Source organism: Pseudophryne corroboree, chromosome 8 (genome assembly GCF_028390025.1).
Source record: "Pseudophryne corroboree isolate aPseCor3 chromosome 8, aPseCor3.hap2, whole genome shotgun sequence".
Lineage (NCBI taxonomy): Eukaryota > Metazoa > Chordata > Amphibia > Anura > Myobatrachidae > Pseudophryne > Pseudophryne corroboree.
Genome location: NC_086451.1, coordinates 180,241,317 through 180,268,928, shown reverse-complemented (window position 1 = coordinate 180,268,928; position 27,612 = coordinate 180,241,317). Strand labels below are relative to the sequence as shown.

At 44.8% G+C, this 27,612-nt stretch overlaps 23 non-coding genes across 23 annotated transcripts; all 23 read right to left on the bottom strand.

The window, feature by feature from the left end:
- Positions 1 to 4,308: 4,308 nt before the first annotated feature.
- On the bottom strand, positions 4,309 to 4,382 carry TRNAS-ACU (transfer RNA serine (anticodon ACU)). Its single transcript has one exon. It is a non-coding gene; the product is annotated as a tRNA-Ser (tRNA).
- A 1,096-nt stretch (positions 4,383 to 5,478) lies between these two features.
- TRNAS-ACU (transfer RNA serine (anticodon ACU)) lies at positions 5,479 to 5,552 on the bottom strand. The gene has a single exon. It is a non-coding gene; the product is annotated as a tRNA-Ser (tRNA).
- A 2,953-nt stretch (positions 5,553 to 8,505) lies between these two features.
- On the bottom strand, positions 8,506 to 8,669 carry LOC134951019 (U1 spliceosomal RNA). Its single transcript, XR_010183834.1, has one exon. It is a non-coding gene; the product is annotated as a U1 spliceosomal RNA (small nuclear RNA).
- Positions 8,670 to 9,340: 671 nt separating this feature from the next.
- Positions 9,341 to 9,503, bottom strand: LOC134952496 (U1 spliceosomal RNA). Its single transcript, XR_010185005.1, has one exon. It is a non-coding gene; the product is annotated as a U1 spliceosomal RNA (small nuclear RNA).
- A 152-nt stretch (positions 9,504 to 9,655) lies between these two features.
- LOC134951798 (U1 spliceosomal RNA) lies at positions 9,656 to 9,819 on the bottom strand. The gene has a single exon (XR_010184471.1). It is a non-coding gene; the product is annotated as a U1 spliceosomal RNA (small nuclear RNA).
- Positions 9,820 to 10,490: 671 nt separating this feature from the next.
- LOC134952784 (U1 spliceosomal RNA) lies at positions 10,491 to 10,653 on the bottom strand. Its single transcript, XR_010185211.1, has one exon. It is a non-coding gene; the product is annotated as a U1 spliceosomal RNA (small nuclear RNA).
- A 152-nt stretch (positions 10,654 to 10,805) lies between these two features.
- On the bottom strand, positions 10,806 to 10,969 carry LOC134951836 (U1 spliceosomal RNA). Its single transcript, XR_010184502.1, has one exon. It is a non-coding gene; the product is annotated as a U1 spliceosomal RNA (small nuclear RNA).
- Positions 10,970 to 11,640: 671 nt separating this feature from the next.
- Positions 11,641 to 11,803, bottom strand: LOC134952462 (U1 spliceosomal RNA). Its single transcript, XR_010184977.1, has one exon. It is a non-coding gene; the product is annotated as a U1 spliceosomal RNA (small nuclear RNA).
- A 152-nt stretch (positions 11,804 to 11,955) lies between these two features.
- LOC134950967 (U1 spliceosomal RNA) lies at positions 11,956 to 12,119 on the bottom strand. The gene has a single exon (XR_010183792.1). It is a non-coding gene; the product is annotated as a U1 spliceosomal RNA (small nuclear RNA).
- Positions 12,120 to 12,791: 672 nt separating this feature from the next.
- LOC134952343 (U1 spliceosomal RNA) lies at positions 12,792 to 12,954 on the bottom strand. The gene has a single exon (XR_010184890.1). It is a non-coding gene; the product is annotated as a U1 spliceosomal RNA (small nuclear RNA).
- A 152-nt stretch (positions 12,955 to 13,106) lies between these two features.
- On the bottom strand, positions 13,107 to 13,270 carry LOC134950397 (U1 spliceosomal RNA). The gene has a single exon (XR_010183323.1). It is a non-coding gene; the product is annotated as a U1 spliceosomal RNA (small nuclear RNA).
- A 670-nt stretch (positions 13,271 to 13,940) lies between these two features.
- LOC134952654 (U1 spliceosomal RNA) lies at positions 13,941 to 14,103 on the bottom strand. The gene has a single exon (XR_010185131.1). It is a non-coding gene; the product is annotated as a U1 spliceosomal RNA (small nuclear RNA).
- Positions 14,104 to 14,255: 152 nt separating this feature from the next.
- On the bottom strand, positions 14,256 to 14,419 carry LOC134950649 (U1 spliceosomal RNA). Its single transcript, XR_010183531.1, has one exon. It is a non-coding gene; the product is annotated as a U1 spliceosomal RNA (small nuclear RNA).
- A 671-nt stretch (positions 14,420 to 15,090) lies between these two features.
- LOC134952352 (U1 spliceosomal RNA) lies at positions 15,091 to 15,253 on the bottom strand. The gene has a single exon (XR_010184896.1). It is a non-coding gene; the product is annotated as a U1 spliceosomal RNA (small nuclear RNA).
- A 6,321-nt stretch (positions 15,254 to 21,574) lies between these two features.
- LOC134951039 (U1 spliceosomal RNA) lies at positions 21,575 to 21,738 on the bottom strand. The gene has a single exon (XR_010183851.1). It is a non-coding gene; the product is annotated as a U1 spliceosomal RNA (small nuclear RNA).
- Positions 21,739 to 22,410: 672 nt separating this feature from the next.
- LOC134952342 (U1 spliceosomal RNA) lies at positions 22,411 to 22,573 on the bottom strand. The gene has a single exon (XR_010184889.1). It is a non-coding gene; the product is annotated as a U1 spliceosomal RNA (small nuclear RNA).
- A 152-nt stretch (positions 22,574 to 22,725) lies between these two features.
- Positions 22,726 to 22,889, bottom strand: LOC134950695 (U1 spliceosomal RNA). The gene has a single exon (XR_010183570.1). It is a non-coding gene; the product is annotated as a U1 spliceosomal RNA (small nuclear RNA).
- Positions 22,890 to 23,560: 671 nt separating this feature from the next.
- LOC134952736 (U1 spliceosomal RNA) lies at positions 23,561 to 23,723 on the bottom strand. The gene has a single exon (XR_010185173.1). It is a non-coding gene; the product is annotated as a U1 spliceosomal RNA (small nuclear RNA).
- A 152-nt stretch (positions 23,724 to 23,875) lies between these two features.
- On the bottom strand, positions 23,876 to 24,039 carry LOC134951038 (U1 spliceosomal RNA). Its single transcript, XR_010183850.1, has one exon. It is a non-coding gene; the product is annotated as a U1 spliceosomal RNA (small nuclear RNA).
- Positions 24,040 to 24,707: 668 nt separating this feature from the next.
- Positions 24,708 to 24,870, bottom strand: LOC134952351 (U1 spliceosomal RNA). Its single transcript, XR_010184895.1, has one exon. It is a non-coding gene; the product is annotated as a U1 spliceosomal RNA (small nuclear RNA).
- A 151-nt stretch (positions 24,871 to 25,021) lies between these two features.
- On the bottom strand, positions 25,022 to 25,185 carry LOC134951037 (U1 spliceosomal RNA). The gene has a single exon (XR_010183849.1). It is a non-coding gene; the product is annotated as a U1 spliceosomal RNA (small nuclear RNA).
- Positions 25,186 to 25,857: 672 nt separating this feature from the next.
- Positions 25,858 to 26,020, bottom strand: LOC134952341 (U1 spliceosomal RNA). Its single transcript, XR_010184888.1, has one exon. It is a non-coding gene; the product is annotated as a U1 spliceosomal RNA (small nuclear RNA).
- A 152-nt stretch (positions 26,021 to 26,172) lies between these two features.
- LOC134951208 (U1 spliceosomal RNA) lies at positions 26,173 to 26,336 on the bottom strand. The gene has a single exon (XR_010183991.1). It is a non-coding gene; the product is annotated as a U1 spliceosomal RNA (small nuclear RNA).
- Between the last annotated feature and the right edge of the window lie 1,276 nt (positions 26,337 to 27,612).

Sequence of the window (27,612 nt, the reverse complement as noted above, 5' to 3'; positions counted from 1 at the left end):
GTAATCCAAAACTGGGATTGATATTTTGCTCCTTTATTTTTACTTAAAGTACAATAACTTTTACCATTTTAATTTGTTTTAATAGTATATTGACAGTATTGTTTTCTTTCAAAAATCCACTTAATTTTCTTTACCCTATTATTAAAATGGTAATTGACAAAAACAAACTACATTGTCACCAGAAGAGCAATACAAAATGTACAAGTGATATATTAAAATCATCTTTCCAGCTTGAATTTCAATGATGCATTGGGGCAACGATTTTGTGAGAAACATCTTCACCCTTAAATAAAGATTTTCTTAATTCCTTACCTGTGTGCTAATTAGATATCACCTTGTTTTCACATTAAACAGACTTCCACATGAGAAAGCAGCAAGGATGCAGTGGCGTTAATGTTTCCTGGTGTCAACCTGTATTATTTCAGTAGACATTGAAATGAGGATGCATCTTGCTGCCTTTCCAATGAAGCAAGTTTAATTTAGTAATAGGTGAAAAACCATCCCTACAAAGGTGTTAATCAGAGACTTGGCTTTGTGGACACTTTTCAGAGAACAAATTTGTTAGCATAAACATAAAGCCAGAAAATGAAGAGCTGTTTAATCACTCAATAGGATTTTTCTGCCAGCATTTTTCTTTTTCTCTGCAACCCACTGCTAAATTGTACTTCCTATCTGTTTTTTTATAAAATCACTAAATCAAATCTAACTACATCAGAGAAGGCCAGGTACCCTACACCATAAGAGGGAGTTTGAAATTTTGACTTGTCTACTTAAAGATCACCAAAATCTGATAACAAGGTCAATTACGTCCCTGGGTGGGATTGAACCACCTACCTTTTGGTTAATAGCTCAACACACTAACCGATTGCGCCACAGAGACACTTTGCGAAAAGTACATACTGACAAAGGCTAATAAGCATTCATCTAGAACGTTTCCTAGAAAAACTTTAAAAAGTCAATAATCTGGAGAGTTTTTGTAAGAATTTTCTTAAATCAACCAACGAAGAAACACATTGGTACTTTCCCATGATGAGTGAGTGCTTCATGATCTCTTGCACTTACATGTGCAGCAGAGTACTGCAATGGAAGCATGCTGGGCCCTTTACCCAGAGGTAGGCAGATTGAAACTATCCTCTGCTATATGCATTTTTTTTTGTTAATTAAAGTAATCCAAAACTGGGATTGATATTTTGGCTCTTTTATTATTACTTAAAGTACAATAACTTTTACCATTTTAATTTGTTTTAATAGTATATTGACAGTATTGTTTTCTTTCAAAAATCCACTTAATTTTCTTTACCCTATTATTAAAATGGTAATTGACAAAAACAAACTACATTGTCACCAGAAGAGCAATACAAAATGTACAAGTGATATATTAAAATCATCTTTCCAGCTTGAATTTCAATGATGCATTGGGGCAACGATTTTGTGAGAAACATCTTCACCCTTAAATAAAGATTTTCTTAATTCCTTACCTGTGTGCTAATTAGATATCACCTTGTTTTCACATTAAACAGACTTCCACATGAGAAAGCAGCAAGGATGCAGTGGCGTTAATGTTTCCTGGTGTCAACCTGTATTATTTCAGTAGACATTGAAATGAGGATGCATCTTGCTGCCTTTCCAATGAAGCAAGTTTAATTTAGTAATAGGTGAAAAACCATCCCTACAAAGGTGTTAATCAGAGACTTGGCTTTGTGGACACTTTTCAGAGAACAAATTTGTTAGCATAAACATAAAGCCAGAAAATGAAGAGCTGTTTAATCACTCAATAGGATTTTTCTGCCAGCATTTTTCTTTTTCTCTGCAACCCACTGCTAAATTGTACTTCCTATCTGTTTTTTTATAAAATCACTAAATCAAATCTAACTACATCAGAGAAGGCCAGGTACCCTACACCATAAGAGGGAGTTTGAAATTTTGACTTGTCTACTTAAAGATCACCAAAATCTGATAACAAGGTCAATTAGGTCCCTGGGTGGGATTGAACCACCTACCTTTTGGTTAATAGCTTAACACACTAACCGATTGCGCCACAGAGACACTTTGCGAAAAGTACATACTGACAAATGCTAATAAGCATTCATCTAGAACGTTTCCTAGAAAAACTTTAAAAAGTCAATAATCTGGAGAGTTTTTGTAAGAATTTTCTTAAATCAACCAACGAAGAAACACATTGGTACTTTCCCATGATGAGTGAGTGCTTCATGATCTCTTGCACTTACATGTGCAGCAGAGTACTGCAATGGAAGCATGCTGGGCCCTTTACCCAGAGGTAGGCAGATTGAAACTATCCTCTGCTATATGCATTTTTTTTTGTTAATTAAAGTAATCCAAAACTGGGATTGATATTTTGGCTCTTTTATTATTACTTAAAGTACAATAACTTTTACCATTTTAATTTGTTTTAATAGTATATTGACAGTATTGTTTTCTTTCAAAAATCCACTTAATTTTCTTTACCCTATTATTAAAATGGTAATTGACAAAAACAAACTACATTGTCACCAGAAGAGCAATACAAAATGTACAAGTGATATATTAAAATCATCTTTCCAGCTTGAATTTCAATGATGCATTGGGGCAACGATTTTGTGAGAAACATCTTCACCCTTAAATAAAGATTTTCTTAATTCCTTACTTGTGTGCTAATTAGATATCAACTTGTTTTCACATTAAACAGACTTCCACATGAGAAAGCAGCAAGGATGCAGTGGCGTTAATGTTTCCTGGTGTCAACCTGTATTATTTCAGTAGACATTGAAATGAGGATGCATCTTGCTGCCTTTCCAATGAAGCAAGTTTAATTTAGTAATAGGTGAAAAACCATCCCTACAAAGGTGTTAATCAGAGACTTGGCTTTGTGGACACTTTTCAGAGAATAAATTTGTTAGCATAAACATAAAGCCAGAAAATGAAGAGCTGTTTAATCACTCAATAGGATTTTTCTGCCAGCATTTTTCTTTTTCTCTGCAACCCACTGCTAAATTGTACTTCCTATCTGTTTTTTTATAAAATCACTTAATCAAATCTAACTACATCAGAGAAGGCCAGGTACCCTACACCATAAGAGGAGGTTTGAAATTTTGACTTGTCTACTTAAAGATCACCAAAATCTGATAATAAGGTCAATTACGTCCCTGGGTGGCATTGAACCACCTACCTTTTGGTTAATAGCTGAACACACTAACCGATTGCGCCACAGAGACACTTTGCGAAAAGTACATACTGACAAAGGCTAATAAGCATTCATCTAGAACGTTTCCTAGAAAAACTTTAAAAAGTCAATAATCTGGAGATTTTTTGTAAGAATTTTCTTAAATCAACCAACGAAGAAACACATTGGTACTTTCCCATGATGAGTGAGTGCTTCAGGATCTCTTGCACTTACATGTGCAGCAGAGTACTGCAATGGAAGCATGCTGGGCCCTTTACCCAGAGGTAGGCAGATTGAAACTATCGTCCGCTATATGCATCTTTTTTTGTTAATTAAAGTAATCCAAAACTGGGATTGATATTTTGGCTCTTTTATTATTACTTAAAGTACAATAACTTTTACCATTTTAATTTGTTTTAATAGTATATTGACAGTATTGTTTTCTTTCAAAAATCCACTTAATTTTCTTTACCCTATTATTAAAATGGTAATTGACAAAAACAAACTACATTGTCACCAGAAGAGCAATACAAAATGTACAAGTGATATATTAAAATCATCTTTCCAGCTTGAATTTCAATGATGCATTGGGGCAACGATTTTGTGAGAAACATCTTCACCCTTAAATAAAGATTTTCTTAATTCCTTACCTGTGTGCTAATTAGATATCAACTTGTTTTCACATTAAACAGACTTCCACATGAGAAAGCAGCAAGGATGCAGTGGCGTTAATGTTTCCTGGTGTCAACCTGTATTATTTCAGTAGACATTGAAATGAGGATGCATCTTGCTGCCTTTCCAATGAAGCAAGTTTAATTTAGTAATAGGTGAAAAACCATCCCTACAAAGGTGTTTATCAGAGACTTGGCTTTGTGGACACTTTTCAGAGAACAAATTTGTTAGCATAAACATAAAGCCAGAAAATGAAGAGCTGTTTAATCACTCAATTGTATTTTTCTGCCAGCATATTTTTTTTCTCTGCAACCCACTGCTAAATTGTGCTTCCTAGCTATTTTTTATAAAATCACTTAATCAAATCTAACTCTGATTACATCAGAGAAGGCCAGGTACCCTACATCATAAGAGGGGGTTTGAAATTTTGACTTGTCTACTTAAAGATCACCAAAACCTGATCACAAGGTCAATTACATCCCTGGGTGGGCTTGAACCACCAACCTTTTGGTTAGTAGCCAAACACACTAACTGATTGCGCCACAGAGACACTTTGCAAAAAGTACATACTGACAAAGGCTAATAAGCATTAATCTAGAACGTTTCCTAGAAAAACTTTAAAAAGTCAATAATCTGGAGATTTTTTGTAAGAATTTTCTTAAATCAACCAACGAAGAAACACATTGGTACTTTCCCATGATGAGTGAGTGCTTCAGGATCTCTTGCACTTACATGTGCAGCAGAGTACTGCAATGGAAGCATGCTGGGCCCTTTACCCAGAGGTAGGCAGATTGAAACTATCGTCCGCTATATGCATCTTTTTTTGTTAATTAAAGTAATCCAAAACTGGGATTGATATTTTGGCTCTTTTATTATTACTTAAAGTACAATAACTTTTACCATTTTAATTTGTTTTAATAGTATATTGACAGTATTGTTTTCTTTCAAAAATCCACTTAATTTTCTTTACCCTATTATTAAAATGGTAATTGACAAAAACAAACTACATTGTCACCAGAAGAGCAATACAAAATGTACAAGTGATATATTAAAATCATCTTTCCAGCTTGAATTTCAATGATGCATTGGGGCAACGATTTTGTGAGAAACATCTTCACCCTTAAATAAAGATTTTCTTAATTCCTTACCTGTGTGCTAATTAGATATCAACTTGTTTTCACATTAAACAGACTTCCACATGAGAAAGCAGCAAGGATGCAGTGGCGTTAATGTTTCCTGGTGTCAACCTGTATTATTTCAGTAGACATTGAAATGAGGATGCATCTTGCTGCCTTTCCAATGAAGCAAGTTTAATTTAGTAATAGGTGAAAAACCATCCCTACAAAGGTGTTTATCAGAGACTTGGCTTTGTGGACACTTTTCAGAGAACAAATTTGTTAGCATAAACATAAAGCCAGAAAATGAAGAGCTGTTTAATCACTCAATTGTATTTTTCTGCCAGCATATTTTTTTTCTCTGCAACCCACTGCTAAATTGTGCTTCCTAGCTATTTTTTATAAAATCACTTAATCAAATCTAACTCTGATTACATCAGAGAAGGCCAGGTACCCTACATCATAAGAGGGGGTTTGAAATTTTGACTTGTCTACTTAAAGATCACCAAAACCTGATCACAAGGTCAATTACATCCCTGGGTGGGATTGAACCACCAACCTTTTGGTTAGTAGCCAAACACACTAACTGATTGCGCCACAGAGACACTTTGCAAAAAGTACATACTGACAAAGGCTAATAAGCATTAATCTAGAACGTTTCCTAGAAAAACTTTAAAAAGTCAATAATCTGGAGAGTTTTTGTAAGATGTTTCTTAAATCAACCAACGAATAAACACATTGGTACTTTCCCATGATGAGTGAGTGCTTCAGGATCTCTTGCACTTACATGTGCAGCAGAGTACTGCAATGCAAGCATGCTGGGCCCATAACCCAGACGTAGGCAGATTGAAACTATCCTCTGCTATATGCATTTTTTTTGTTAATTAAAGTAATCCAAAACTGGGATTGATATTTTGGCTCTTTTATTTTTACTTAAAGTACAATAACTTTTACCATTTTAATTTGTTTTAATAGTATATTGACAGTATTGTTTTCTTTCAAAAATCCACTTAATTTTCTTTACCCTATTATTAAAATGGTAATTGACAAAAACAAACTACATTGTCACCAGAAGAGCAATACAAAACGTACAAGTGATATATTAAAATCATCTTTCCAGCTTGAATTTCAATGATGCATTGGGGCAACGATTTTGTGAGAAACATCTTCACCCTTAAATAAATATTTTCTTAATTCCTTACCTGTGTGCTAATTAGATATCACCTTGTTTTCACATTAAACAGACTTCCACATGAGAAAGCAGCAAGGATGCAGTGGCGTTAATGTTTCCTGGTGTCAACCTGTATCATTTCAGTAGACATTGAAATGAGGATGCATCTTGCTGCCTTTCCAATGAAGCAAGTTTAATTTAGTAATAGGTGAAAAACCATCCCTACAAAGGTGTTAATCAGAGACTTGGCTTTGTGGACACTTTTCAGAGAACAAATTTGTTAGCATAAACATAAAGCCAGAAAATGAAGAGCTGTTTAATCACTCAATAGGATTTTTCTGCCAGCATTTTTCTTTTTCTCTGCAACCCACTGCTAAATTGTACTTCCTATCTGTTTTTTTATAAAATCACTTAATCAAATCTAACTACATCAGAGAAGGCCAGGTACCCTACACCATAAGAGGGGGTTTGAAATTTTGACTTGTCTACTTAAAGATCACCAAAATCTGATAACAAGGTCAATTACATCCCTGGGTGGGATTGAACCACCTACCTTTTGGTTAATAGCTCAACACACTAACCGATTGCCCCACAGAGACACTTTGCAAAAAGTACATACTGACAAAGGCTAATAAGCATTCATCTAGAACGTTTCCTAGAAAAACTTTAAAAAGTCAATAATCTGGAGAGTTTTTGTAAGAATTTTCTTAAATCAACCAACGAAGAAACACATTGGTACATTCCCATGATGAGTGAGTGCTTCAGGATCTTTTGCACTTACATGTGCAGCAGAGTACTGCAATGGAAGCATGCTGGGCCCATAACCCAGAGGTAGGCAGATTGAAACTATCCTCTGCTATATGCATTTTTTTTTGTTAATTAAAGTAATCCAAAACTGGGATTGATATTTTGGCTCTTTTATTATTACTTAAAGTACAATAACTTTTACCATTTTAATTTGTTTTAATAGTATATTGACAGTATTGTTTTCTTTCAAAAATCCACTTAATTTTCTTTACCCTATTATTAAAATGGTAATTTACAAAAACAAACTACATTGTCACCAGAAGAGCAATACAAAATGTACAAGTGATATATTAAAATCATCTTTCCAGCTTGAATTTCAATGATGCATTGGGGCAACGATTTTGTGAGAAACATCTTCACCCTTAAATAAAGATTTTCTTAATTCCTTACTTGTGTGCTAATTAGATATCAACTTGTTTTTACATTAAACAGACTTCCACATGAGAAAGCAGCAAGGATGCAGTGGCGTTAATGTTTCCTGGTGTCAACCTGTATTATTTCAGTAGACATTGAAATGAGGATGCATCTTGCTGCCTTTCCAATGAAGCAAGTTTAATTTAGTAATAGGTGAAAAACCATCCCTACAAAGGTGTTAATCAGAGACTTGGCTTTGTGGACACTTTTCAGAGAACAAATTTGTTAGCATAAACATAAAGCCAGAAAATGAAGAGCTGTTTAATCACTCAATAGGATTTTTCTGCCAGCATTTTTCTTTTTCTCTGCAACCCACTGCTAAATTGTACTTCCTATCTGTTTTTTTTTATAAAATCACTTAATCAAATCTAACTCTGATTACATCAGAGAAGGCCAGGTACCCTACACCATAAGAGGGGGTTTGAAATTTTGACATGACTACTTAAAGATCACCAAAATCTGATAACAAAGTCAATTACGTCCCTGGGTGGGATTGAACCACCAACCTTCTGGTTAGTAGCCAAACACACTAACTGATTGCGCCACAGAAACACTTTGCTAAAGTGCATACTGACAAAGGCTAATAAGCATTCATCTAGAACGTTTCCAAGAAAAACTTTATAAAGTCAATAATCTGGAGAGTTTTTGTAAGATGTTTCTTAGATCAACCAACGAAGAAACACATTGGTACTTTCCCATGATGAGTGAGTGCTTCAGGATCTCTTGCACTTACATGTGCTTCAGGATCTCTTGCACTTACATGTGCAGCAGAGTACTGCAATGAAAGCATGCTGGGCCCATAACCCAGAGGTAGGCAGATTGAAACTATCCTCTGCTATATGCATTTTTTTTTGTTAATTAAAGTAATCCAAAACTGGGATTGATATTTTAGCTCTTTTATTTTTACTTAAAGTACAATAACTTTTACCATTTTAATTTGTTTTAATAGTATATTGACAGTATTGTTTTCTTTCAAAAATCCACTTAATAGTATCTCACCTGGCAGGTAAGTAGGAGTTGGGCTAGAGCTGGGGAGGGTCGCTGCTCGGGCACCCCCCTGTCAAGTGAAGGAGATCCAACTGAGGCAGCACAAGGGAACTCTCGAAAGAAGAACAAGGCTAGAGGAAGATCTGAGACAAAGAAATCTGACTTTTACCAGAGCTGACCAGAAGAAAGCACAAACACAGTCCCCCACTACCACACATAATGCAGTCGAGTTTCCCACATTTGGGGAAATCACAGGGGTCAGCATACCCAGAATGCAATGAATGAACCTCACCCTGGGAGAACAATCTTCATGACCATGGTATCTCCTATGCAAAATAAGTATGATTTGGGATAGGGCTGGGGAGGGCCACTTCTCAGGCACATCTCTGTCAAGTAAAGGAGATTCAACTGAGGCAGCACAAGGGAACTCTCATCTGGGGACAACAACTGCAGAGAGAACACATATTTTCAGATGAACATGGGAGGGCAGAAGGCTGCCTAATACTGAAGCACCCCCAAACAACAAACCAAATGCAACAACTAGTGCAAGCATTCCTGGGGGAAGGCCTGCAGCAGATGGATTTGCATATGGTGATGTCATCCAAGCAGTGGGTCAAAGTTGGCTTCAACCCTCGTCTGCATATGAAAAGAGAAAAGGGGCGTACAGGGCATGGCAGCCTTTTGCGGCGCTTGGATGACCCCTAGTTCGCATTAAACACCTCCACCCTCCTTCGGTGTGGGGCTCATGTTGGCTATGCCCCAGCCCCTGAAGCATTCAAGCTGATTTATTGCAGCAGCTGGGCACTGTAACAGCTCCAGAGCTGCTCTGTAAAGCATGTAAAAGGGTGTGGGTCCTGCAGCACTACCTGTAGTATGCATTGTGTGTTGGAAGGCACAAAGTAAGCAGACGGGAGAGGTCAGGATAGTGCGCAAGGGCATAGAAGGGAGCGGCTCAAGAAAAGAGAAGTGGAAACAGACAGCAAACTAGGCTGGAGAGAGACCTGAGACAAAGAGATCTGAATTATACGAGAGCTGACCAGGGGAAACACAAAATATGCAGTCAAGTTTCCCACATTTGGGGAAATCACAGGAGCAGCACACCCAGAGTGCAATGGGTGAGCCTTGCCCTGGGAGAAGCACCTTCATGATCATAGTATCTCACCTGGCAGGTAAGTAGGAGTTGGGCTAGAGCTGGGGAGGGTCGCTGCTCGGGCACCCCCCTGTCAAGTGAAGGAGATCCAACTGAGGCAGCACAAGGAAACTCTCGAAAGAAGAACAAGGCTAGAGGAAGATCTGAGACAAATAAATCTGACTTTTACCAGAGCAGACCAGAGGAAAGAACAAACACAGTCCCCCACTACCACAAATAATGCAGTCGAGTTTCCCACATTTGGGGAAATCATACGGGTCAGCATACCCAGAATGCAATGAATGAACCTCACCCTGGGAGAACAATCTTCATGACCATGGTATCTTCTATGCAAAATAAGTATGAGTTGGGATAGGGCTGGGGAGGGCCGCTGCTCAGGCACATCTCTGTCAAGTAAAGGAGATTCAACTGAGGCAGCACAAGGGAACTCTCATCTGGGGACAACAACTGCAGGGAGAACACATATTTTTAGATGAACATGGGAGGGCAGAAGGCTACCTAATACTGAAGCACCCCCAAACAACAAACCAAATGCAACAACTAGTGCAAGCATTCCTGGGGAAAGGCCTGCAGCAGATGGATTTGCATATGGTGATGTCATCCAAGCAGTGGGTCAAAGTTGGCTTCAACCCTCGTCTGCATATGAAAAGAGAAAAGGGGCGTACAGGGCATGGCAGCCTTTTGCGGCGCTTGGATGACCCCTAGTTCGCATTAAACACCTCCACCCTCCTTCGGTGTGGGGCTCATGTTGGCTATGCCCCAGCCCCTGAAGCATTCAAGTTGATTTCTTGCAGCAGATGGGCACTGTAACAGCTCCAGAGCTGCTCTGTAAAGCAAATAAAAGGGTGTGGGACCTGCAGCACTACCTGTAGTTCGCATTGTGCGTTGGAAGGCACAAAGTAAGCAGACGGGAGAAGTCAGGATAGTGCGCAAGGGCATAGAAGGGAGCGGCTCAAGAAAAGAGAAGTGGAAACAGACAGCAAACTAGGCTGGAGAGAGACCTGAGACAAAGAGATCTGAATTATACGAGAGACGACCAGGGGAAACACAAATTATGCAGTCAAGTTTCCCACATTTGGGGAAATCACAGGAGCAGCACACCCAGACTGCAATGGGTGAGCCTTGCCCTGGGAGAAGCACCTTCATGATCATAGTATCTCACCTGGCAGGTAAGTAGGAGTTGGGCAAGAGCTGGGGAGGGTCGCTGCTCGGGCACCCCCCTGTCAAGTGAAGGAGATCCAACTGAGGCAGCACAAGGGAACTCTCGAAAGAAGAACAAGGCTAGAGGAAAATCTGAGACAAATAAATCTGACTTTTACCAGAGCTGACCAGAGGAAAGCACAAACACAGTCCCCCACTACCACAAATATTGCAGTCGAGTTTCCCACATTTGGGGAAATCATACGGGTCAGTATACCAAGAATGCAATGAATGAACCTCACCCTGGGAGAACAATCTTCATGACCATGGTATCTCCTATGCAAAATGAGTATGATTTGGGATAGGGCTGGGGAGAGCCGCTGCTCAGGCACATCTCTGTCAAGTAAAGGAGATTCAACTGAGGCAGCACAAGGGAACTCTCATCTGGGGACAACAACTCCAGGGAGAACACATATTTTCAGATGAACATGGGAGGGCAGAAGGCTGCCTAATACTGAAGCACCCCCAAACAACAAACCAAATGCAACAACTAGTGCAAGCATTCCTGGGGGAAGGCCTGCAGCAGATGGATTTGCATATGGTGATGTCATCCAAGCAGTGAGTCAAAGTTGGCTTCAACCCTCGTCTGCATATGAAAAGAGAAAAGGGGCGTGCAGGGCATGGCGGCCTTTTGCGGCGCTTGGATGACCCCTAGTTCGCATTAAACACCTCCACCCTCCTTCGGTGTGGGGCTCATGTTGGCTATGCCCCAGCCCCTGCAGCATTCAAGCTGATTTCTTGCAGCAGCTGGGCACTGTAACAGCTCCAGAGCTGATCTGTAAGGCAAGTAAAAGGGTGTGGGCCCTGCAGCACTACCTGTAGTTCGCATTGTGCGTTGGAAGGCACAAATTAGGCAGACGGGAGAAGTCAGGATAGTGCGCAAGGGCATAGAAGGGAGCGGCTCAAGAAAAGAGAAGTGGAAACAGACAGCAAACTAGGCTGGAGAGAGACCTGAGACAAAGAGATCTGAATTATACGAGAGCCGACCAGAGGAAACACAAATTATGCAGTCAAGTGTCCCTCATTTGGGGAAATCACAGGAGCAGCACACCCAGAGTGCAATGGGTGAGCCTTGCCCTGGGAGAAGCACCTTCCTGATCATAGTATCTCACCTGGCAGGTAAGTAGGAGTGGGGCTAGAGCTGGGGAGGGTCGCTGCTCGGGCACCCCCCTGTCAAGTGAAGGAGATCCAACTGAGGCAGCACAAGGGAACTCTCGAAAGAAGAACAAGGCTAGAGGAAGATCTGAGACAAAGAAATCTGACTTTTACCAGAGCTGACCAGAGGAAAGCACAAACACAGTCCCCCACTACCACAAATAATGCAGTCGAGTATCCCACATTTGAGGAAATCATAGGGGTCAGCATACCCAGAATGCAATGAATGAACCTCACCCTGGGAAAACAATCTTCATGACCATGGTATCTCCTATGCAAAATAAGTATGATTTGGGATAGGGCTGGGGAGGGCCGCTGCTCAGGCACATCTCTGTCAAGTAAAGGAGATTCAACTGAGGCAGCACAAGGTAACTCTCATCTGGGGACAACAACAGCAGGGAGAACACATATTTTCAGATGAACATGGGAGGGCAGAAGGCTACCTAATACTGAAGCACCCCCCAAACAACAAACCAAATGCAACAACTAGTGCAAGCATTCCCGGGGGAAGGCCTGCAGCAGATGGATTTGCATATGGTGATGTCATCCAAGCAGTGGGTCAAAGTTGGCTTCAACCCTCGTCTGCATATGAAAAGAGAAAAGGGGCGTGCAGGGCATGGCAGCCTTTTGCGGCGCTTGGATGACCCCTAGTTCGCATTAAACACCTCCACCCTCCTTCGGTGTGGGGCTCATGTTGGCTATGCCCCAGTCCCTGAAGCATTCAAGCTGATTTCTTGCAGCAGCTGGGCACTGTAACAGCTCCAGAGCTGCTCTGTAAGGCAAGTAAAAGGGTGTGGGCCCTGCAGCACTACCTGTAATTCGCATTTTGCGTTGGAAGGCACAAAGTAAGCAGATGGGAGAAGTCAGGATAGTGCGCAAGGGCATAGAAGGGAGCGGCTCAAGAAAAGAGAAGTGGAAACAGACAGCAAACTAGGCTGGAGAGAGACCTGAGACAAAGAGATCTGAATTATACGAGAGCCGACCAGAGGAAACACAAATTATGCAGTCAAGTGTCCCACATTTGGGGAAATCACAGGAGCAGCACACCCAGAGTGCAATGGGTGAGCCTTGCCCTGGGAGAAGCACCTTCCTGATCATAGTATCTCACCTGGCAGGTAAGTAGGAGTGGGGCTAGAGCTGGGGAGGGTCGCTGCTCCGGCACCCCCCTGTCAAGTGAAGGAGATCCAACTGAGGCAGCACAAGGGAACTCTCGAAAGAAGAACAAGGCTAGAGGAAGATCTGAGACAAAGAAATCTGACTTTTACCAGAGCTGACCAGAGGAAAGCACAAACACAGTCCCCCACTACCACAAATAATGCAGTCGAGTTTCCCACATTTGGGGAAATCACAGGGGTCAGCATACCCAGAATGCAATGACTGAACCTCACCCTGGGAGAACAATCTTCATGACCATGGTATCTCCTATGCAAAATAAGTATGATTTGGGAAAGGGCTGGGGAGGGCCGCTGCTCAGGCACATCTCTGTCAAGTAAAGGAGATTCAACTGAGGCAGCACAAGGGAACTCTCATCTGGGGACAACAACTCCAGGGAGAACACATATTTTCAGATGAACATGGGAGGGCAGAAGGTTGCCTAATACTGAAGCACCCCCAAACAACAAACCAAATGCAACAACTTGTGCAAGCATTCCTGGGGGAAGGCCTGCAGCAGATGGATTTGCATATGGTGATGTCATCCAAGCAATGGGTCAAAGATGGCTACAACATAGGTCTGCTTATGAAAAGAGAAAAGGGGCGTGCAGGGCATGGCAGCCTTTTGCGGCGCTTGTATGACCCCTAGTTCGCATAAAACACCTTCACCCTCCTTCGGTGTGGGGCTCATGTTGGCTATGCCCCAGCCCCTGAAGCATTCAAGCTGATTTCTTGCAGCAGCTGGGCACTGTAACAGCTCCAGAGCTGCTCTGTAAGGCAAGTAAAAGGGCGTGGGCCCTGCAGCACTACCTGTAGTTTGCATTGTGCGTTGGAAGGCACAAAGTAAGCAGACGGGAGAAGTCAGGATAGTGCGCAAGGGCATAGAAGGGAGGGCTCAAGAAAAGAGAAGTGGAAACAGACAGCAAACTAGGCTGGAGAGAGACCTGAGACAAAGAGATCTGAATTATACGAGAGCCGACCAGGGGAAACACAAATTATGCAGTCAAGTTTCCCACATTTGGGGAAATCACAGGAGCAGCACACCCAGACTGCAATGGGTGAGCCTTGCCCTGGGAGAAGCACCTTCATGATCATAGTATCTCACCTGGCAGGTAAGTAAGATTTGGGATAGAGCTGGGGAGGGTCGCTGCTCGGGCACCCCCCTGTCAAGTGAAGGAGATCCAACTGAGGCAGCACAAGAAAACTCTCGAAAGAAGAACAAGGCTAGAGGAAAATCTGAGACAAATAAATCTGACTTTTACCAGAGCTGACCAGAGGAAAGAACAAACACAGTCCCCCACTACCACAAATAATGCAGTCGAGTTTCCCACATTTGGGGAAATCATAGGGGTCAGCATACCCAGAATGCAATGAATGAACCTCACCCTGGGAGAACAATCTTCATGACCATGGTATCTCCTATGCAAAATAAGTATGATTTGGGATAGGGCTGGGGAGGGCCGCTGCTCAGGCACATCTCTGTCAAGTAAAGGAGATTCAACTGAGGCAGCACAAGGGAACTCTCACCTGGGGACAACAACTGCAGGGAGAACACATATTTTCAGATGAACATGGTAGGGCATAAGGCTGCCTAATACTGAAGCACCCCCAAACAACAAACCAAATGCAACAACTAGTGCAAGCATTCCTGGGGGAAGGCCTGCAGCAGATGGATTTGCATATGGTGATGTCATCCAAGCAGTGGGTCAAAGTTGGCTTCAACCCTCGTCTGCATATGAAAAGAGAAAAGGGGCGTGCAGGGCATGGCGGCCTTTTGCGGCGCTTGGATGACCCCTAGTTCGCATTAAACACCTCCACCCTCCTTCGGTGTGGGGCTCATGTTGGCTATGCCCCAGCCTCTGAAGCATTCAAGCTGATTTCTTGCAGCAGCTGGGCACTGTAACAGCTCCAGAGCTGCTCTGTAAGGCAAGTAAAAGGGCGTGGGCCCTGCAGCACTACCTGTAGTTTGCATTGTGCGTTGGAAGGCACAAAGTAAGCAGACGGGAGAAGTCAGGATAGTGCGCAAGGGCATAGAAGGGAGCGGCTCAAGAAAAGAGAAGTGGAAACAGACAGCAAACTAGGCTGGAGAGAGACCTGAGACAAAGAGATCTGAATTATACGAGAGCCGACCAGGGGAAACACAAATTATGCAGTCAAGTTTCCCACATTTGGGGAAATCACAGGAGCAGCACACCCAGAGTGCAATGGGTGAGCCTTGCCCTGGGAGAAGCACCTTCATGATCATAGTGTCTCACCTGGCAGGTAAGTAGGAGTATGCTAGAGCTGGGGAGGGTCGCTGCTCGGGCACCCCCCTGTCAAGTGTAGGAGATCCAACTGAGGCAGTGTCAGGAATCGACTTACCAGACTGGCATCCGTCCGCCGCTGCGGACTCCGTCCTGGCTCCCTGCGGTCACCTGTCGCCTATGCCCCTGCCATGGGACATCATCAAGGTCCTGGGAACACTCCTGAGCCAGCGGGCGTGTGCGCGCCGCGTCCCCGCTGGGCCGCGGCGTGGGCGCCGCCATGACAGTTTCCAAACAGCTAGTATGCTGCGGCCAATCCGGTGCGTGGCCGCACCCACTGTCCTTTCCTCCATCCAATCCCTGCACACCTTGGGGTATATAGGAGGCTACAGTTTCACCTCACAGGCATCCTGGACTTTGTGTCATTCTGACAACCTGCATGAAAGGATCGGCTCCTGTTTCTCCTGAGTTCCTGGTTCTCTGCTAAGAACTTATACTCCTGGTGATTCTGCTTTGCTCCTGTGGAACTTCAAGGCTCAGCAATACCGGCAACCTGCATTGGGCTTCACACTCATCACCACCTTGTGTGCTTCAGCCTGCAGTTGAAGACTAAACTCCAGGTGTGTTCATTCCTCCACCTGTGACACAGCTTGCTGCTGCCAGTGCTTCATCACCTGCACTGTGAGTTGGTCTCCTGCTTATGCTCAGGTTTGCAATATCCATCTACTGCCTTAGTTCTCTGTTTTAAAACCCTGCTCTGGTTTCCAAACCAGTATCATTTCATTAACATTCATTCTGTTGTTTTACATTACCGGATATGATTTCTCAAGTCATCTATCATCCATTGCCATAGACTATTTGTTATCATTCCAAGTATTTGACTTTCTCATCTGATATTATTATTTCTGCTGCATTTCTGTTTAAAACTTATCTGCTAATAAAATACCATTGCGCTCATGCGCAAGAACGTGATACAACCTCCTCGTCTCTTTCCTCCTACCTCCACTGACCCACTAGCGCCCCCTCCGGGGACACAGACCAAACACAATCTGACAGTAAGTCCAGGACAGATGGACTCGGATGGTGGACGGAGTGTGGGGTCAGAGGCCTTGCAAAATCTGGTCTCCCGTCTGGATGGTCAAGAGGTTGCGCAGCAGCAGATGCTTCACTTTCTACAAGGGATGTCCTCCCGATTGGATACACTGCAGCAATCCCTGCCAAGTGTACTCTCACCTACTGTTACCCCAGCACCTGCCAGTGCTGTAAGTTCTTCTATGTCGGCTGCATCAGCTCCAGTGTCTCGTCTGCACCTGCCCGTGCCGAGCAAATATGATGGCAGTCCTAAATTATGTCGCGGGTTTCTTAATCAGTGCGAAATACAGTTTGAGTTATTGCCACATAACTTTCCTACACCAAGGTCCAAGGTTGCCTACATCATTTCCTTACTCTCTGGATCTGCTCTGAATTGGGTGTCTCCTCTGTGGGAACGTGCTGACCCTCTGATCAATAACTACTCAGACTTCGTGTCAACCTTTAGACGGATCTTTGACGAGCCTGGTCGTGCAACATCAGCTTCGGCAGACCTGATCCAACTTCATCAAGGTAACCGAAGCATGGGACAATATGTCATCCAGTTCCAGACGTTGGCTGCAGAAGTCCAATGGAACAACCAAGCTCTGGTAGCAACCTTCTGGCACGGACTTTCGGATCGGATCAAGGACGAACTGGCAACCCGTGACATCCCTGTTCAACTGTCTGACTTGATCTCCCTGTGTATAAAGCTGGACTCTCGCATCCGCGAACGCAATAATGAACGCGCTCGGAGTGAACCTCGCAGAGTAGGGTTCATACCTTCTGTACAGTTTCAGCCTCCTTCTTCTGACGAGCCTATGCAGGTAAATAGGTCCCGCCTAACCCCTGAGGAGCGGGCAAGAAGATTACGAGAGAGGCTTTGCCTATACTGTGCTGCTGCGGGTCATCAAATTAACTCCTGCACGATGCGTTCGGGAAACGCCAGATCCTGACTTGTAAGGGAGGAGTCAAGTTAGGATCATTCAGTCAAGCTCCTTCTCAACAAGATCTCATTCTTCCAGTGACGCTAGAAACTTCCGTTGGGCTCCAGTCTGCGTCAGCATTAGTGGACTGCGGTGCTGCAGGAAATTTTATCACCCAAGCTGCGGTAAACAAATTTTGCTTGTCTACCTGTGAACTCTCTTATCCTGTATACATTACTGCTGTGGATGGTAGTAGAATCTCTAAAGGGAACATTTCACATCAAACTACCCCAGTGGTTCTGGGAGTTGGATTTCTCCATTCAGAAGTGATCAAGTTCCTGGTCATCCCTCAAGCCACCCAGGAGATTGTCTTGGGCATGCCTTGGCTTCAACTACATAACCCACAGTTCGACTGGACAACGTTGCAGCTTACCTCATGGAGTTCACACTGTCATCATTCCTGCTTAGCCCAAGTGTGTCCCATCAAGTCTACCGAAGTAAAGTCACAGCTAACACTCCCAGCAGCTTATCAAGACTTCGCAGACGTCTTCTGTGAAAAGGCTGCTGATATCCTGCCGCCCCATAGGGAATGGGATTGTCCCATCGATCTCCTTCCTGGCAAGAAGCCACCCAGGGGGCGCACCTACCCTTTGTCTGTTCCTGAAACAGAGGCGATGAGTAATTACATCAGAGAGAATCTTCAGAAAGGATTCATCCGTCCGTCATCATCACCCGCTGGTGCAGGTTTCTTCTTCGTCAAAAAGAAGGATGGTGGACTACGTCCATGCATTGACTATCGGGGTCTCAATGACATTACCATCAAGAATAGTTATCCTCTACCACTTATTACCGAACTTTTTGATAGAGTTAAGGGGGCTCGCATTTTTACCAAGTTAGATCTCCGCGGTGCCTATAATCTCATCAGAATCCGGAGTGGTGACGAGTGGAAGACAGCCTTCAACACTCGAGATGGCCATTATGAATACCTGGTAATGCCATTTGGGTTAAGTAATGCTCCAGCGGTATTCCAACACTTCGTGAACGAGATCTTTCGTGATGTCCTGTATAAGTACCTTGTTGTTTACTTAGATGATATTCTTATCTTTTCTCAAGACCTTCCATCTCATCGCCTACAAGTCTGTGAAGTTCTCCGACGTCTTCGTGAGAACCGTCTCTACGGGAAATTATCTAAATGTACCTTCGAAGTTCCCTCTATACCCTTCCTGGGGTATATAATTTCCGGATCGGATCTTCAGATGGACCCGGCAAAATTGGAAGCCATTGCCAATTGGTCCATTCCAAACTCCCTCAAATCTATCCAGCGGTTCCTGGGTTTTGCCAACTATTATAGAAAATTTATTCGAGGATTCTCCACTCTCATCGCTCCTATTACCAACCTGACTCGGAAAGGGGCAGATCATTCCAACTGGTCAGAAGAAGCCTTGGCAGCCTTCCGGAAGATCAAGCTAGCCTTTATGTCTGCTCCAGTGCTGTCACAGCCAGATGTCAACAGGCCGTTCGAGTTGGAGGTAGATGCCTCTACAGTTGGGGTTGGAGCTGTTCTCTCCCAGAAGGGATCTGATGGGAAAGTTCACCCTTGTGGATTCTTTTCTCGCAAGTTTCTTCCCGCAGAAGCTAACTACTCCGTGGGAGATCAAGAGTTACTGGCAATCAAACTGGCTCTCGAGGAATGGAGATATCTCCTAGAAGGGGCTAAACATCCGTTTAACATCTTCACGGATCATAAAAACCTGCTATACCTAAAAGCAGCTCAGTGCCTTAACCCTCGCCAGTCCAGGTGGGCTATGTTTTTCTCACGTTTTAATTTTAGGCTTCATTTCCGCCCAGGTTCACAGAATGTGAAAGCCGACGCATTATCCCGGTCCATGGAATCGGAAGAGGGAACATCTGACTCTGTGCCACATTCCATCCTGAGTCCCGTGGTTTTCGCTGCCTCTCAAGTCTCTCCAGCTCCACCTCCGGGTAAGACTTTTGTTTCCCCAGAACTCCGTCCCAAGTTGCTAGCTTGGGCCCACCAATCCAAGTTCACTGGTCATCCTGGTGTCCTGAAGACATTCAAGTTCCTTTCTGCGTCATATTGGTGGCCGAAGATGAAAGTGGACATCCAGGATTTCGTGGCATCCTGTCCTAAATGTGTGCAGCACAAGACTCCTCGTCAGTCTCCAGCAGGTCAGTTACAACCCTTATCTGTCCCTAATCGTCCTTGGTCTCACCTATCAATGGATTTTATCACTGATCTTCCACCTTCTCAGGGACATAACACTATTTGGGTTGTAGTGGACAGATTTTCCAAGATGGCTCATTTCGTTCCTCTCCAGGGTCTCCCTTCTGCCCCGAAACTTGCCCAGATCTTCCTACAGGAGATCTTCCGTTTACACGGTTTACCCTTCGAAATAATATCTGATCGGGGGGTACAGTTTGTAGCAAGGTTTTGGAGGGCCCTCTGTTCTGCCATGCAGATAAAATTGAAATTCTCGTCATCATACCATCCTCAGACGAACGGGCAGACAGAGAGAGTCAATCAAGAACTTGAGACTTTTCTAAGGTTATATGTGACATCCTCCCAGGATGATTGGTTCAATCTGCTCCCATGGGCCGAGTTTGCCCATAACTTTCGTTACCACACTGCTACAGACACGACACCTTTCTTTGCAGTCTATGGGCAACATCCCCGGGTACCTGAATTCCAAGAACTCCCTCACATGGATGTTCCTGCTGCCACTACTGCTCTGACTCAGTTTTCCTCCATTTGGAAAAGAATTCATGTTTCCCTCAAAAAAGCCTCCAGTCGATACAAGATCTACGCCGACCGCAAGAGACGTGCGGTTCCCCATTTGAAACCGGGGGACAGGGTTTGGTTATCAACCCGCAACCTTCGTCTCAGGGTCCCATCCATGAAGTTTGCACCACGCTTCATTGGTCCTTACCCTATTGAGAGTGTCATCAACCCAGTGGCTTACAAGTTGAAATTACCACCTTCACTTCGTATTCCTAATGCCTTTCACATTTCTCTCCTCAGACCTCTAGTCCTAAACCGCTTTCAGAATACTCTTCCAGCAGGTCCCAAGGTTCGAACTCAGCGGGGCGTGGAATTTGAGATCAACAAGATTCTGGACTCTCGTTGCCGGTATGGACGTCTCCAGTACCTGGTCGATTGGTTCGGTTATGGCCCAGAGGAGAGAAGCTGGGTGAATTCATCTGATGTCCATGCTCCTAGGTTGGTCCGTGTCTTCCACAGTACTCATCCCTCCAAACCACGTGGGTGTTCGGTGTCCACCCCTAAAGGAGGGGGTACTGTTAGGAATCGACTTACCAGACTGGCATCCGTCCGCCGCTGCGGACTCCGTCCTGGCTCCCTGCGGTCACCTGTCGCCTATGCCCCTGCCATGGGACATCATCAAGGTCCTGGGAACACTCCTGAGCCAGCGGGCGTGTGCGCGCCGCGTCCCCGCTGGGCCGCGGCGTGGGCGCCGCCATGACAGTTTCCAAACAGCTAGTATGCTGCGGCCAATCCGGTGCGTGGCCGCACCCACTGTCCTTTCCTCCATCCAATCCCTGCACACCTTGGGGTATATAGGAGGCTACAGTTTCACCTCACAGGCATCCTGGACTTTGTGTCATTCTGACAACCTGCATGAAAGGATCGGCTCCTGTTTCTCCTGAGTTCCTGGTTCTCTGCTAAGAACTTATACTCCTGGTGATTCTGCTTTGCTCCTGTGGAACTTCAAGGCTCAGCAATACCGGCAACCTGCATTGGGCTTCACACTCATCACCACCTTGTGTGCTTCAGCCTGCAGTTGAAGACTAAACTCCAGGTGTGTTCATTCCTCCACCTGTGACACAGCTTGCTGCTGCCAGTGCTTCATCACCTGCACTGTGAGTTGGTCTCCTGCTTATGCTCAGGTTTGCAATATCCATCTACTGCCTTAGTTCTCTTTTTTAAAACCCTGCTCTGGTTTCCAAACCAGTATCATTTCATTAACATTCATTCTGTTGTTTTACATTACCGGATATGATTTCTCAAGTCATCTATCATCCATTGCCATAGACTATTTGTTATCATTCCAAGTATTTGACTTTCTCATCTGATATTATTATTTCTGCTGCATTTCTGTTTAAAACTTATCTGCTAATAAAATACCATTGCGCTCATGCGCAAGAACGTGATACAACCTCCTCGTCTCTTTCCTCCTACCTCCACTGACCCACTAGCGCCCCCTCCGGGGACACAGACCAAACACAATCTGACAGGCAGCACAAGGGAACTCTCGAAAGAAGAACAAGGCTAGAGGAAAATCTGAGACAAATAAATCTGACTTTTACCAGAGCTGACCAGAGGAAAGCACAAACACAGTCCCCCACTACCACAAATAATGCAGTCGAGTTTCCCACATTTGGGGAAATCATACGGGTCAGCATACCCAGAATGCAATGAATGAACCTCACCCTGGGAGAACAATCTTCATGACCATGGTATCTCCTATGCAAAATAAGTATGATTTGGGATAGGGCTGGGGAGGGCCGCAGCTCAGGCACATCTCTGTCAAGTAAAGGAGATTCAACTGAGGCAGCACAAGGGAACTCTCATCTGGGGACAACAACTGCAGGGAGAACACATATTTTCAGATGAACATGGGAGGGCAGAAGGCTACCTAATACTGAAGCACCCCCCAAACAACAAACCAAATGCAACAACTAGTGCAAGCATTCCTGGGGGAAGGCCTGCAGCAGATGGATTTGCATATGGTGATGTCATCCAAGCAGTGGGTTAAAGTTGGCTTCAACCCTCGTCTGCATATGAAAAGAGAAAAGGGGCGTGCACGGCATGGCAGCCTTTTGCGGCGCTTGGATGACCCCTAGTTCGCATTAAACACCTCCACCCTCCTTCTGTGTGGGGCTCATGTTGGCTATGCCCCAGCCCCAGAAGCATTCAAGCTGATTTCTTGCAGCAGCTGGGCACTGTAACAGCTCCAGAGCTGCTCTGTAAGGCAAATAAAAGGGTTTGGGACCTGCAGCACTACCTGTAGTTCGCATTGTGCTTTAGAAGGCACAAAGTAAGCAGACGGGAGAAGTCAGGATAGTGCGCAAGGGCATAGAAGGGAGCGGCTCAAAAAAAGAGAAGTGGAAACAGACAGCAAACTAGGCTGGAGAGAGACCTGAGACAAAGAGATCTGAATTATACGAGAGCCGACCAGAGGAAACACAAATTATGCAGTCAAGTGTCCCACATTTGGGGAAATCACAGGAGCAGCACACCCAGAGTGCAATGGGTGAGCCTTGCCCTGGGAGAAGCACCTTCCTGATCATAGTATCTCACCTGGCAGGTAAGTAGGAGTGGGGCTAGAGCTGGGGAGGGTCGCTGCTCGGGCACCCCCCTGTCAAGTGAAGGAGATCCAACTGAGGTAGCACAAGGGAAGTCTCGGAAGAAGAACAAGGCTAGAGGAAGATCTGAGACAAAGAAATCTGACTTTTACCAGAGCTGACCAGAGGAAAGAACAAACACAGTCCCCCACTACCACAAATAATGCAGTCGAGTTTCCCACATTTGGGGAAATCATAGGGGTCAGCATACCCAGAATGCAATGAATGACCCTCACCCTGGGAGAACAATCTTCATGACCATGGTATCTCCTATGCAAAATAAGTATGATTTGGGATAGGGCTGGGGAGGGCCGCTGCTCAGGCACATCTCTGTCAAGTAAAGGAGATTCAACTGAGGCAGCACAAGGGAACTCTCACCTGGGGACAACAACTGCAGGGAGAACACATATTTTCAGATGAACATGGTAGGGCAGAAGGCTGCCTAATACTGAAGCACCCCCAAACAACAAACCAAATGCAACAACTAGTGCAAGCATTCCTGGGGGAAGGCCTGCAGCAGATGGATTTGCATATGGTGATGTCATTCAAGCAGTGGGTCAAAGTTGGCTTCAACCCTCGTCTGCATATGAAAAGAGAAAAGGGGCGTGCAGGGCATGGCGGCCTTTTGCGGCGCTTGGATGACCCCTAGTTCGCATTAAACACCTCCACCCTCCTTCGGTGTGGGGCTCATGTTGGCTATGCCCCAGCCTCTGAAGCATTCAAGCTGATTTCTTGCAGCAGCTGGGCACTGTAACAGCTCCAGAGCTGCTCTGTAAGGCAAGTAAAAGGGCGTGGGCCCTGCAGCACTACCTGTAATTTGCATTGTGCGTTGGAAGGCACAAAGTAAGCAGACGGGAGAAGTCAGGATAGTGCGCAAGGGCATAGAAGGGAGCGGCTCAAGAAAAGAGAAGTGGAAACAGACAGCAAACTAGGCTGGAGAGAGACCTGAGACAAAGAGATCTGAATTATACGAGAGCCGACCAGGGGAAACACAAATTATGCAGTCAAGTTTCCCACATTTGGGGAAATCACAGGAGCAGCACACCCAGACTGCAATGGGTGAGCCTTGCCCTGGGAGAAGCACCTTCATGATCATAGTATCTCACCTGGCAGGTAAGTAGGAGTTGGGCTAGAGCTGGGGAGGGTCGCTGCTCGGGCACCCCCCTGTCAAGTGAAGGAGATCCAACTGAGGCAGCACAAGGAAACTCTCGAAAGAAGAACAAGGCTAGAGGAAAATCTGAGACAAATAAATCTGACTTTTACCAGAGCTGACCAGAGGAAAGCACAAACACAGTCCCCCACTACCACAAATAATGCAGTCGAGTTTCCCACATTTGGGGAAATCATACGGGTCAGCATACCCAGAATGCAATGAATGAACCTCACCCTGGGAGAACAATCTTCATGACCATGGTATCTCCTATGCAAAATAAGTATGATTTGGGATAGGGCTGGGGAGTGCCGCTGCTCAGGCACATCTCTGTCAAGTAAAGGAGATTCAACTGAGGCAGCACAAGGGAACTCTCATCTGGGGACAACTCCAGGCAGAACACATATTTTCAGATGAACATGGGAGGGCATAAGGCTGCCTAATACTGAAGCACCCCCAAACAACAAACCAAATGCAACAACTAGTGCAAGCATTCCTGGGGGAAGGCCTGCAGCAGATGGATTTGCATATGGTGATGTCATCCAAGCAGTGAGTCAAAGTTGGCTTCAACCCTCGTCTGCATATGAAAAGAGAAAAGGGGCGTGCAGGGCATGGCGGCCTTTTGCGGCGCTTGGATGACCCCTAGTTCGCATTAAACACCTCCACCCTCCTTCGGTGTGGGGCTCATGTTGGCTATGCCCCAGCCCCTGAAGCATTCAAGCTGATTTCTTGCAGCAGCTGGGCACTGTAACAGCTCCAGAGCTGCTCTGTAAGGCAAGTAAAAGGGTGTGGGTCCTGCAGCACTACCTGTAGTTTGCATTGTGCGATGGAAGGCACAAATTAAGCAGACGGGAGAAGTCAGGATAGTGCGCAAGGGCATAGAAGGGAGCGGCTCAAGAAAAGAGAAGTGGAAACAGACAGCAAACTAGGCTGGAGAGAGACCTGAGACAAAGAGATCTGAATTATACGAGAGCCGACCAGGGGAAACACAAATTATGCAGTCAAGTTTCCCACATTTGGGGAAATCACAGGAGCAGCACACCCAGAGTGCAATGGGTGAGCCTTGCCCTGGGAGAAGCACCTTCATGATCATAGTGTCTCACCTGGCAGGTAAGTAGGAGTATGCTAGAGCTGGGGAGGGTCGCTGCTCGGGCACCCCCCTGTCAAGTGTAGGAGATCCAACTGAGGCAGCACAAGGGAACTCTCGAAAGAAGAACAAGGCTAGAGGAAAATCTGAGACAAATAAATCTGACTTTTACCAGAGCTGACCAGAGGAAAGCACAAACACAGTCCCCCACTACCACAAATAATGCAGTCGAGTTTCCCACATTTGGGGAAATCATACGGGTCAGCATACCCAGAATGCAATGAATGAACCTCACCCTGGGAGAACAATCTTCATGACCATGGTATCTCCTATGCAAAATAAGTATGATTTGGGATAGGGCTGGGGAGGGCCGCTGCTCAGGCACATCTCTGTCAAGTAAAGGAGATTCAACTGAGGCAGCACAAGGGAACTCTCATCTGGGGACAACAACTGCAGGGAGAACACATATTTTCAGATGAACATGGGAGGGCAGAAGGCTACCTAATACTGAAGCACCCCCCAAACAACAAACCAAATGCAACAACTAGTGCAAGCATTCCTGGGGGAAGGCCTGCAGCAGATGGATTTGCATATGGTGATGTCATCCAAGCAGTGGGTCAAAGTTGGCTTCAACCCTCGTCTGCATATGAAAAGAGAAAAGGGGCGTGCACGGCCTGGCAGCCTTTTGCGGCGCTTGGATGACCCCTAGTTCGCATTAAACACCTCCACCCTCCTTCGGTGTGGGGCTCATGTTGGCTATGCCCCAGCCCCTGAAGCATTCAAGCTGATTTCTTGCAGCAGCTGGGCACTGTAACAGCTCCAGAGCTGCTCTGTAAGGCAAATAAAAGGGTTTGGGACCTGCAGCACTACCTGTAGTTCGCATTGTGCTTTGGAAGGCACAAAGTAAGCAGACGGGAGAAGTCAGGATAGTGCGCAAGGGCATAGAAGGGAGCGGCTCAAAAAAAGAGAAGTGGAAACAGACAGCAAACTAGGCTGGAGAGAGACCTGAGACAAAGAGATCTGAATTATACGAGAGCCGACCAGAGGAAACACAAATTATGCAGTCAAGTGTCCCACATTTGGGGAAATCACAGGAGCAGCACACCCAGAGTGCAATGGGTGAGCCTTGCCCTGGGAGAAGCACCTTCCTGATCATAGTATCTCACCTGGCAGGTAAGTAGGAGTGGGGCTAGAGCTGGGGAGGGTCGCTGCTCAGGCACCACCCTGTCAAGTTAAGGAGATCCAACTGAGGCAGCACAAAGAAACTCTCGAAAGAAGAACAAGGCTAGAGGAAGATCTGAGACAAATACATCTGACTTTTACCAGAGCTGACCAGAGGAAAGAACAAACACAGTCCCCCACTACCACAAATAATGCAGTCGAGTTTCCCACATTTGGGGAAATCGTACGGGTCAGCATACCCAGAATGCAATGACTGAACCTCACCCTGGGAGAACAATCTTCATGACCATGGTATCTCCTATGCAAAATAAGTATGATTTGGGATAGGGCTGGGGAGGGCCGCTGCTCAGGCACATCTCTGTCAAGAATTTATAAAGTCTATACATATATATAACCAAATGTCAATATATATATATAGAACCCAGCGCTCCTATCAAAACTTATCTATTTCACCAATTTGTTGCTTATTTAATCTTTATACATCTATTAATTTTCACCATATATTATAAAATGCTGCTCCCATAGGTAGTACTGTTCTACCAATAATAAACCAAATTTTAAAGATAATCACACTTGTTATCAAGGGAGCGCAAAAAATAAAATATACAAGCTCTTTATTTTAAAAAAATATATATAGACAGAAGAAACCCACATTCAATAAAATACAATGGAGTCAACATATATAGGCACCACTATCCATATCTAAATGTAATTAGTATCTATTTCATATTGCCCTTGATGACAACGGAATGTCTATTAAAGTGGCCAAAAAATCCTCCTGGATACAGCTGTTGTAATTTAATCGTTACTTTCCAATTGTAATTGATACATTAAATTCCTTCTTGTGGATGAACAGCAACAGTTGTAACCAACGCCTCTTATTTACTGCAGTTAAAGTTCATATGTAACTCACGTGAGTAATGAAAGAAAACAGGGGGAGAGCGCTGTGATGGTTGGTGAAACACAGCGGTATGCTACGACCCCCGTTAACCGTGGCTGGATCTTATTGGCACTCGCGGTCGGGATATTCCTGTTATGCACACCAGTGCCTGCAGGAAAGTACTGGTGTCAGAACTGTTATGCACTCCAGTGTCTGCAGGAATGTACTGGTGTTTGAACTGTTATGCAAAACAAATGGACTCACAGACAAACTGGGGAATATGACATAACGTACACAGAAGGTGATAGGGTAACAAAATACACACAAAGTGAACAGAGAAGCCCAGAGGCTAAGGAACTGGGTATCTCCCTTGTATTAGAACTGCTCAGATGGAAATAGCAAGATGTTGTGTTTTAATACGTAGAGAACCCGAAATGCTGTTGCTAAGGGCAACAGCAAAACCCTAAAGGGTTACCAACGGGTGTGGCAGTAAACTCCTTGGTCAGAGATGGAATGATAGACACAAGGAGAGACTCCACAATCCTGATTCTCACTTGCAGTGCACAGGTTTTAGCTTACTGCCACTAAACTGACCCCTGACACCTAGCACAGTGAGACAGGATTAGACAGGCAAGTCTTAGAATACAGCCGCAAACTTGCTAAGTTCACAGAGTAGTAACAGAACCCCAGCAAGCTAAACGACTGACTCCA